At 42.6% G+C, this 8,264-nt stretch overlaps 2 long non-coding RNA genes across 2 annotated transcripts in view; both read left to right on the forward strand.

Moving 5' to 3' along the window:
* The first annotated feature begins 244 nt into the window (after nucleotides 1–244).
* On the forward strand, nucleotides 245–5,258 carry LOC125926731 (uncharacterized). The gene is made up of 2 exons (XR_007459148.1): nucleotides 245–537; nucleotides 5,196–5,258. It is a non-coding gene; the product is annotated as an uncharacterized LOC125926731 (long non-coding RNA).
* An 89-nt stretch (nucleotides 5,259–5,347) lies between these two features.
* LOC125926732 (uncharacterized) overlaps nucleotides 5,348–8,264 on the forward strand; it is a 21,106-nt gene continuing 18,189 nt past the window's right edge. Inside the window, exon 1 of the long non-coding RNA XR_007459149.1 lies at nucleotides 5,348–5,559. This is a non-coding gene — a long non-coding RNA (uncharacterized LOC125926732). The remainder of the gene's footprint in view (nucleotides 5,560–8,264) is intronic.

Raw genomic sequence — 8,264 nt, forward strand, 5'->3', positions numbered from 1 at the left:
TGCGCGCGCCCCGCCCTGCGCGCGCCCCGCCCCGGGCCCCGGGCGGGAGCACCCTGCACGTGCGACTCCACGTGAGCCTCCCGGCCGGCGTGCAGCCCGGAACTACGCATGCGCCGGCTGCCGGCGAAAGTAGGTCAGACTCCTCCTCTCACGTGACCCGCTCCCCTCAGCTACCCTCGGCGCCTCCCCGCCGGGGCGCAGCTGGGATGCGCTCTGCAGCCAACGTGACGGGGCCGGGCGCGGGTGGGGGCGGGCCCGGTCCGCGAGCGCCCGGAGCCCGCGAGGATTCGCCGGTTCTCCTCCCTCCGGAGCGCTCCGCTCAGAAGTCGGGCGGGCAAAAGGGAGCGCGGCGCGGAGCCTCCGGGAGCCGGGCTGGAAAAGAAAGGGAGATGAAAGAGACCTCAAATCCCCGACACCCGACCAGGGCTGAGTCCCCTTCCTGCTCTTTGAAGCAGTGCTGCCAGAAAGGAGGGGACGCGAGCCGCGTTTCAGTGTAAACCGAATCTCCCCGGCCGTTTGCAGTCCCATTTGTGTGAGGTAACTCAGACTTTCGTAGAAAGAAACTTTGTGAAAGGAGATGTAAAAGGATGTTAATGGTTCCTGGAATATTCCATAGGCCCTACTGCCGAACTCCTACCCATTGCCCGCCAAAGACTCTCCTCCAGAGGGACTTTAAGCAGAAAGCGAGACCACCTTCCAGTAGAGATTTGAGAGGTGGGGGTGCTTGCTGGTGGGGCTGGGTGTTTGGGAGAAAGCAGCCTGAAGTCAGCTGAAGCCTGACTTTTGTGTGTTAGGAATACTATTATTTCTTACCCCTGCCCCTTCTGATTTTTAACTTGCTGCACAGAGGATAGGCTCTGCCTCAATGAGTTGCAATTCACTGGGGGAGACTGACAAGCAAAATTATTGGGATGGGCTATAAATCCTTTCACAGAGGTGTGCCCAGGTGTTATATAAGCACAGAGGAAGGGGGGACACCGAGTACAGGGGTGGGTACCCTGAGTGTTCAAGTCTAAGTGGGAGTTAGCTGGCAGAAAAGTAAGGCAGAGGGGGTGGAAGAGGGCTCCAAACAAAGGAAACTACTAATAGTTACATAATATTTCCTTCAAGGAGCCCTTTGACTCCTATGGCTATAAGACAACTATAATTGTCTTAGCCATGCATATGGTTGGAATGTATATTGTTTCCATTTATGTTATTCTAAGCCGGTCTTTAATGAACATAGTTGTGCATAGTGCTTTTACCCCTCCACTTTTAAATAAGACCCAGGAGTGGGATGACTATATAAAAGATACAAACGTGAGATAATTTTTGGTAAAGCATTGTCAGATTATGTTCCCCAAAAGTTGCACTAAGTTGTGCCAAGGTGGCATTTAAATATTTAGCATTCAGGCAGTAAGTCGCCCATTATTTTTTTCTTAAAAAAAATTTTTTTTTAATGTTTCTTTATTTTTGAGAGAGATAGAGACAGAGCGCGAGCTGCAGAGGGGCAGAGAGAGGGGGAGACACAGAATCTGAAGCAGGCGCCAGGTTCCACAGAGCCCGATGTGGGGCTTGAACTCACCAAGCGCAAGATCATGACCTGAGCCAAAGTTGGATGCTTAACTGACCGAGCCAGCTGGGTGCTCCACCCGTTATTTATTTCAAATCAGTGAAGCCTGATGAGATTAACACTTGGTTTACTAGAATGTCATAAATCATAATACATGCATTTCTGGGTTTTGTGACCCATGATAAAATTCAAGTTGAATTCAGAAAAATGGAAACTGTCAGACCAGTGCATCTAATCCTTTACACGGAACCACCTAGCAGGTACAAGGCTGGGGTTGGAGGGAGGTAGCAGTGAGACAAACTAAAGCAGTGCCACATACCTGTCTCTGATGGCTCCTTTCTTCCTGTGAATCAGGAGTAACAGGGAAGGTAGCTCCACACAAGTCAGAACAAGCTAAGAGGCTTCCACACAAATGTCAGAAAAGCAGCAGAATTAAAGAGGCCAGATTTGACCTAAGAGGCCAGTATACCGTGCAGGAGGAAGGCTGGGCACACGTTCGGGAACAAATTTCCAGAAACCTGCATGCTTCTCAACTTGGTCTCTGTTGGCATCTGTACCTGCAAAGAGTAAACAAGACTGTGACATTCAAAAGCACATTTAGGAAAAAGGGTAATTTAGGTAATATGGACAATGAAAACAGGATGTGTCTTGCTTGTTGCCTGTATTAAGCTAGAGCATTAAGGAAAACTGGAGCATGGTGTAGTTATAATTTCAGAGGCATGGATTTGTTCATACTGCGCTGTTTCTTTGATATCCATTCTGTGCATTGTGAAACGACCTTATGCTTTAGGAGCAGGGGGCTTACCTTTCCTGAGCTTCCGGTGTTGGCTTCAGTTGAACAAACAAATCAAGGTAGTACCATTGCCCTTCTTATAAGGATTACCAGAGTCAATTCAACAAAAGCAAACTGAGTTCGAAGAGGGTCTGGCACATGCTTAGTGCTCAATGAACACTTGTTGATATTGGTGTAACAATGACTGATTCCATCAGAGGAAGCCTGGACTTGTTTCAGTGGTTATGTGCTGACATTCTTTCTTCTTGGATGGGGGTGAAGAAGCATGTGTACCTGATGCCATCTTTCCACCTTGAGAGGAGCCAACCCAACCACGTGCCTAATAAATAAGGAGGGGCAGAGGAGGCCACACCCTGATCAAACTGTTCTTGCAGTCTGTGCTACCTCTTGACATTCTAGTTGTTGGAGATAAATACATCCCATTTGTGACTTCAGTTACTGGAGTTGGGTTTTCTGTCATTTTAACTCCATGGTAAAGTGATGACACTGGCATTCCATTCTGAGCATCATGAACTTGTTAAAGATAAGGAGTAAAGCTTATCATGGTGGATGAATACAGTGACTCAGTACTCATTTTCTAGGGCTGCCATAACAAAATACCACTGGATGGTAAGACAAGGTGTCTTAAAAGAAATTTGTTTGTTCACAGTTCTGGAGGCTAGAAGTCTGAGATCGTGGTGTTGGCAAGGTTGGTTTCCTCTGAGACCTTTCTCCTTGACTTGTAGATGGCCATCTTCTCCTGCTGTGTTCATATGGGCTTCCCTTTGTGTGTATCTGTGTCCTGATTTCCTCTTCTTATAAGGACACCATTCATATGGGGTTAGGACACATCCTAAAACCTTGTTTTAACTAAGTTACCTCTTTAAAGACCCTATTTTTGGGGCACCCAGGCGACTTAGTTAGTTAAGCATCCGACTTCAGCTCAGGTCATGACCTCTTGGTTTGTGGGTTTGAGACCCACATCAGGCTCTGTGCTGACAGCTCAGAGCCTGGAGCCTGCTTCAGATTCTGTGTCGCCCTCTCTCTCTCTCTCTCTGCCCCTCCCACCCTCACACACACATACTCTCTCTCAAAAATAAATACAAGAATTTTTTTTTTTAAAGACCCTATTTTCAAATACAGTCACATTCTGAGATTCTAGGGCTGGGATTTCGTGATATGAATGGGGTGAGGGACACAATTAGCCCATAGACATTACTGATATCATATGGATTATTTAAAATCAGATCTCCTTCCTTAAGTTTCCTTCTCCAAGGGATTTCTTTAGGTGTGTGTGTGTGTATGTGTTTGTTTATGTGTAGGGGCTAGGGAAAGAGACTGAATTTGGAAGAACAAGTATAGATCCAGAAAAACAGCACACAATGAAGTTCTGGCTAAGTCTACCCTTAAATATGTCCTCAAAGGACAGTTCACATTGATGACAGGAAAGCAAATGTACGGGTAGCTTTGGATATTTTACTATTAGGTTTATTTTTAAAAATTTTTTTAAGTGTTTTTTTTTTTTTTTTAAGAGAGAAAGAGAATGTGAGCCAGGGAAGAGCAGAAAGGGAGAGGGAGACATAGAATCAGAAGTAGGCTCCAGGCTCTGAGCTGTCAGCACAGCTGACGCAGGGCTCGAACCCACAAACCTTGAGATCATGGCCTGACCTGAAGTCGGTTGCTTAACAGACTGAGCCACACAGGAGCCCCTGGTAATTTTACTCTTTGGGGAGATGGGTAACTTTTCTAAGGAAAATGTTTCAGGCCTAGGTGTTTTCTTTTTTGTTTTTTTCTCCCTTAACACTTGGTTAAACTGTTGGCACTTTATTATTGAAGACCAGAATCTCATTTCTAGACATGGCTGAGCCACTGTTTGTGTTCCTTCTAATGTCAGTAAGGCCAGTTTCCGAAAAAGAATGGAGAGCTTGGTTTGCATTCCTAGGTTGGTCACTGAAGCACATACTTTATGCTGTAGGGAAAATCTGTGTGACATGAAAGGGGAAAGTCCCTTCCCCACTTTGGGCTCAGTTTCTTAAATGTAAAATGAAGCAGTTGGATTCCATGATTTCTAATGTCATTTCCATCTAGTCATCATATGATTGGATGAAAAGAAAGTATTTTGGCTTCTTTGTTGGGCTTTGTTAGTAAAAAGTGTATTGTCCTCAGAAACTCTTTCCCAGCATACAAGTGGCTAGGAAACCCTACCTGCATCAGGTATCACGGAAGACAATGAAGGTGCACATCTCTGAAAACAAGGGGATTCATATTTCCCATCTTTGAACGTATATGCCCGTGTTTATTTCATTGCACAGTTCTTCTAATTATTTATTCTTAACAGTGAGGAAAGGGGAGGGGAAGAATTGTTTTGTAGCGGAAACCACCATTTGAAGGGAAATATTGCATCATTGCTACTCAGTGTACCACCCCAGGGAAGTCATGCTCCAGCCCAGAGGTTCTTAACCAGGGTTGCACAGCTTAATCACCTTTTTAAAAATACACATGCCTAAGACTCTACTCAAAATTTTCAGTCAGTGAGTCTGGAGAAGGGCCTGAACGTGTGAAAAGTTCTGCAGGTATAATGTCGTGCAACACCAGCTCTGAACTGTGGGTTTGGTCCAAAACCCTTACCTCCTTCCCGTAAGTCATCCCAGGTCCTTTTAGTCATGATACTAAAACACCTTGTATTAAAAGTACAGCTCACGTTAATGGAAATGCATCTGCAATCAAGAGGGACAACTCTTTTTTCCCAAGTTACATAGACTTTTAGTTGGTTATAAGAAAAAAAATCTAAGTAATTCATAAAATTTTACCTATTTTGCCATTCTGAATGCAGTTATCATTTCTGAAACTACATATAATGTTTTGCCGCAGAGCGAATGTCCTCAAAACAACAACAGAACTTCGTATGGCACTTGCAATACATTGAGAACAATATCTGGTATCCATGTTCTTTGTTATATCACCGAGGTACATTCTGGAATTACAGCGCTCAAATAAGAGGTTAGATTCCATTAACACTCCTGGAGGGTTGATTCAGGGAAATTGTATTTGTTTGCTGAACTGTAAATTAAACAGGTTCCAGGCTTCCACTCCTTCACATCTGCATCTCTGTAGCTGCGTATGGAATTTGTTCTCACTGGATGCCAGTAAAGAACATCCAAGGAGAACTCAAACACAGAAAAACAACTTCCTGCTTCCTCCAGAAGTCCAGCTCTTGGAGCAATGGGATAAGCAGGTATCATGGGGCAAACAGCACTAGTTCAACCCCTAGCAACTCATGCCACGGCTAGTCTCCATGTGTAACTGGGCTTGTTGTATCCCCTTCTGAGCTTTAATACTCTTACCTAGTCTCCGTGTGTAACTCGACTTCTTACACTCCCTTCTGAGCTTTAGTACTTGTACCTAGTCTACTTGTATAGCTTGACTTGTATCCCCTTCTGAGCTTTAGTATTCATACCTAGTCTCCATGTGTAACTCGACTTGTTACATCCCCCGTTCTGAGCTTTAATACCCTTACCTAGTCTCCATGTGTGACTCAACTTGTTGTATCCCCTTCTGAACTTTAATACTCTTACCTGCACAGGGTGGAACTCACACTCATGGGGTAGGGTTGCCCTGAGAGGATCAGAGTAATGATAGTGTATATGAAGTGTTTGGCATGTAACAGACACCCTCAAGTGGTTCTTGGCATCATCATTATTATCTTCTTAGGGGAAAAAAATAGGTGCGATAAGCGAGGATTTGGTTTTTGTTCATAGTTTTCTCTTAATGAGAGAATTCAAAAGGAATTAGACTCAATTTAGAAAGCTCTAATTTGTCTGCTGGTAAATAAGAATATGCCCACTCAGAAGTAGCCGCTTGTCTGTAGATGAAACACAGTATGTACAAATACTAAGGTATGTGTGATCTTCTCCAGGGAATACAAAGAAACCCTTAAACCTCCTTTGAACTGCACTTTAGGTGTGAATGAAAAACTTTACTTGAACTCTCATGAAACTCAAACTCCCTGGAGTTGAGCTGCTGCTACAATTTGGCACCATTTTTTTCAATATGGTGAAACTGGATTCAAATAGATAGTGCTATTTACAAGATCTCAATTCTTACAGAACCTAAGATTAGTAAAGTACAAAAGCAGGTGGCTGTAAATTGTCCCTTGGTTGTTGTGAGGGAAGGGGAGAAGAAAACTGAGCCTTTAAAATAAATTGACCTCTTAAAGTCCTGAACTTGCTTGGGGCAAATTCTGGTATCAACCTGGATATCTAGGAAAGTGGAAGCAAAAAGGAAGGAAGGGTTGTGATGTTAATATCAGGGATTCAAAATCAAGGAGAAGTATAACCACCATGAAGTATAACTATCATACATCTTTTTGCACCAAATAACATAACAGAAAGATGTAACAGATAATATTGTTTAAATAACATATATAAACACCAACAATTTACCCCGTGAGTAGAGAATACATGTCCTTTTCAAAGTGTTGAAACATTTATAAAAATAACTGCATGTTCCTAACCTTACACCTAAAGGAGCTGGGAAAAGAACAAACAAAAACCCAAAACTAGTAGAAAGACGGAAATAATAAATATTAGAGCAGAAATAAACAAAATAGAACAAAACAAACAAACAAAAGACCAGTAGAAAAAAAGGTAACTATGTATTTGGATGGATTCAAAGAAACATTTGATTTGATAAATGCTCACATACGGATGAAATCTTCGCAGTGGTTGTCTCTGAAGGTAGGGGTCAGAATGAACTTTATACTCTTTTGTGTGGTCTTTGAGATTGTTTGAAATCTTTCCAACCAACATGTATCATTTTATAAGAAAAAATATCATTATTTTCATTGAAAAAGAATACCTGATAGTTACTAGATACTGACTGTGTTGCAGGTGTCCTGACATTTTAATTCATTTCATCCTCAGGTTTCTCTCTTCCCCACACACATCTTTCTCTCTTTCTTCTATAATAATAGGAATTTTAGGTGGACGTGTAACCCCCCTCCCCACTAGGCACTAATTCCCCAGCCTCCCTTGCTGCTAGGTGGCCAACTAATTGGATACTAGTAGAAGAGGTGGGTGTACCCTCTGGTCATCTTCCCTCTTTTAACCTCTCTTGCTGCTAGAATATAGACCCAGTGGACACGGTGGTGAGCCATATTCAACCAAACCAGAGAGGGTCACCAGCTAGAGAATGGGGAGTGACAAGAGAGACGACCTGGTTCCTGATACCATGGATCCCAGATCAGCCTTGGATTGTTTGCAGTCAGACTGTTTGGATGGGGGGCGGGGGGAGTGGTGAATAAACATCTATCTTATTTAAACCACTATTAATTTGGTATCTGTTAAAGCTGCCACATCAATATTCTTTTATTATTTTACATTGTGAAGTTTTTATACACAAGTGTAACATGTTTTATAACCATAATTATTTAATAATTTATGTTTAATATATTTGAGTACTCACCAATAATCCTTATATATGTCAACATCCTCTCTTTAATAAACACTTTATTTTAATCATGCTTAGTGGGCCTGATGATGTATCTTTTCATTCCAGAAGGGATATATGGATGATACATTCTCAGAGTTCTTCATATTTGAATGACATCTCGATTGTTTTTAGAATTCTTGAGTCATGATTTTTTCCACCTAAGTCTCTGGAGATTGCTGTTTTTGTTTTTGCTTTGTTTTGTTTAATCTATTGGACTGAAGGGAAGTTTTGAGATCAGCCTGATTATTTCTTCTTTTAAAGTAAGCTGACTCTCCTGCTAGGGTACTTGGAGACTGTCAACTTTGGAATAGCAACTCCTTAAAGATTATGTGACAGCACTGGTCACTATTTAATCATTTTAAAAGAACATTGCACACTCTCTCTCTCTCTCTCTGCCCCTCCCCTGCTCACGTTTTCTCTCTCTCTCAAAATAAATAAATAAACTTAAAA

The sequence above is a fragment of the Panthera uncia genome, chromosome E1 (assembly GCF_023721935.1).
Source record: "Panthera uncia isolate 11264 chromosome E1, Puncia_PCG_1.0, whole genome shotgun sequence".
NCBI classification, from domain to species: Eukaryota; Metazoa; Chordata; class Mammalia; order Carnivora; family Felidae; genus Panthera; species Panthera uncia.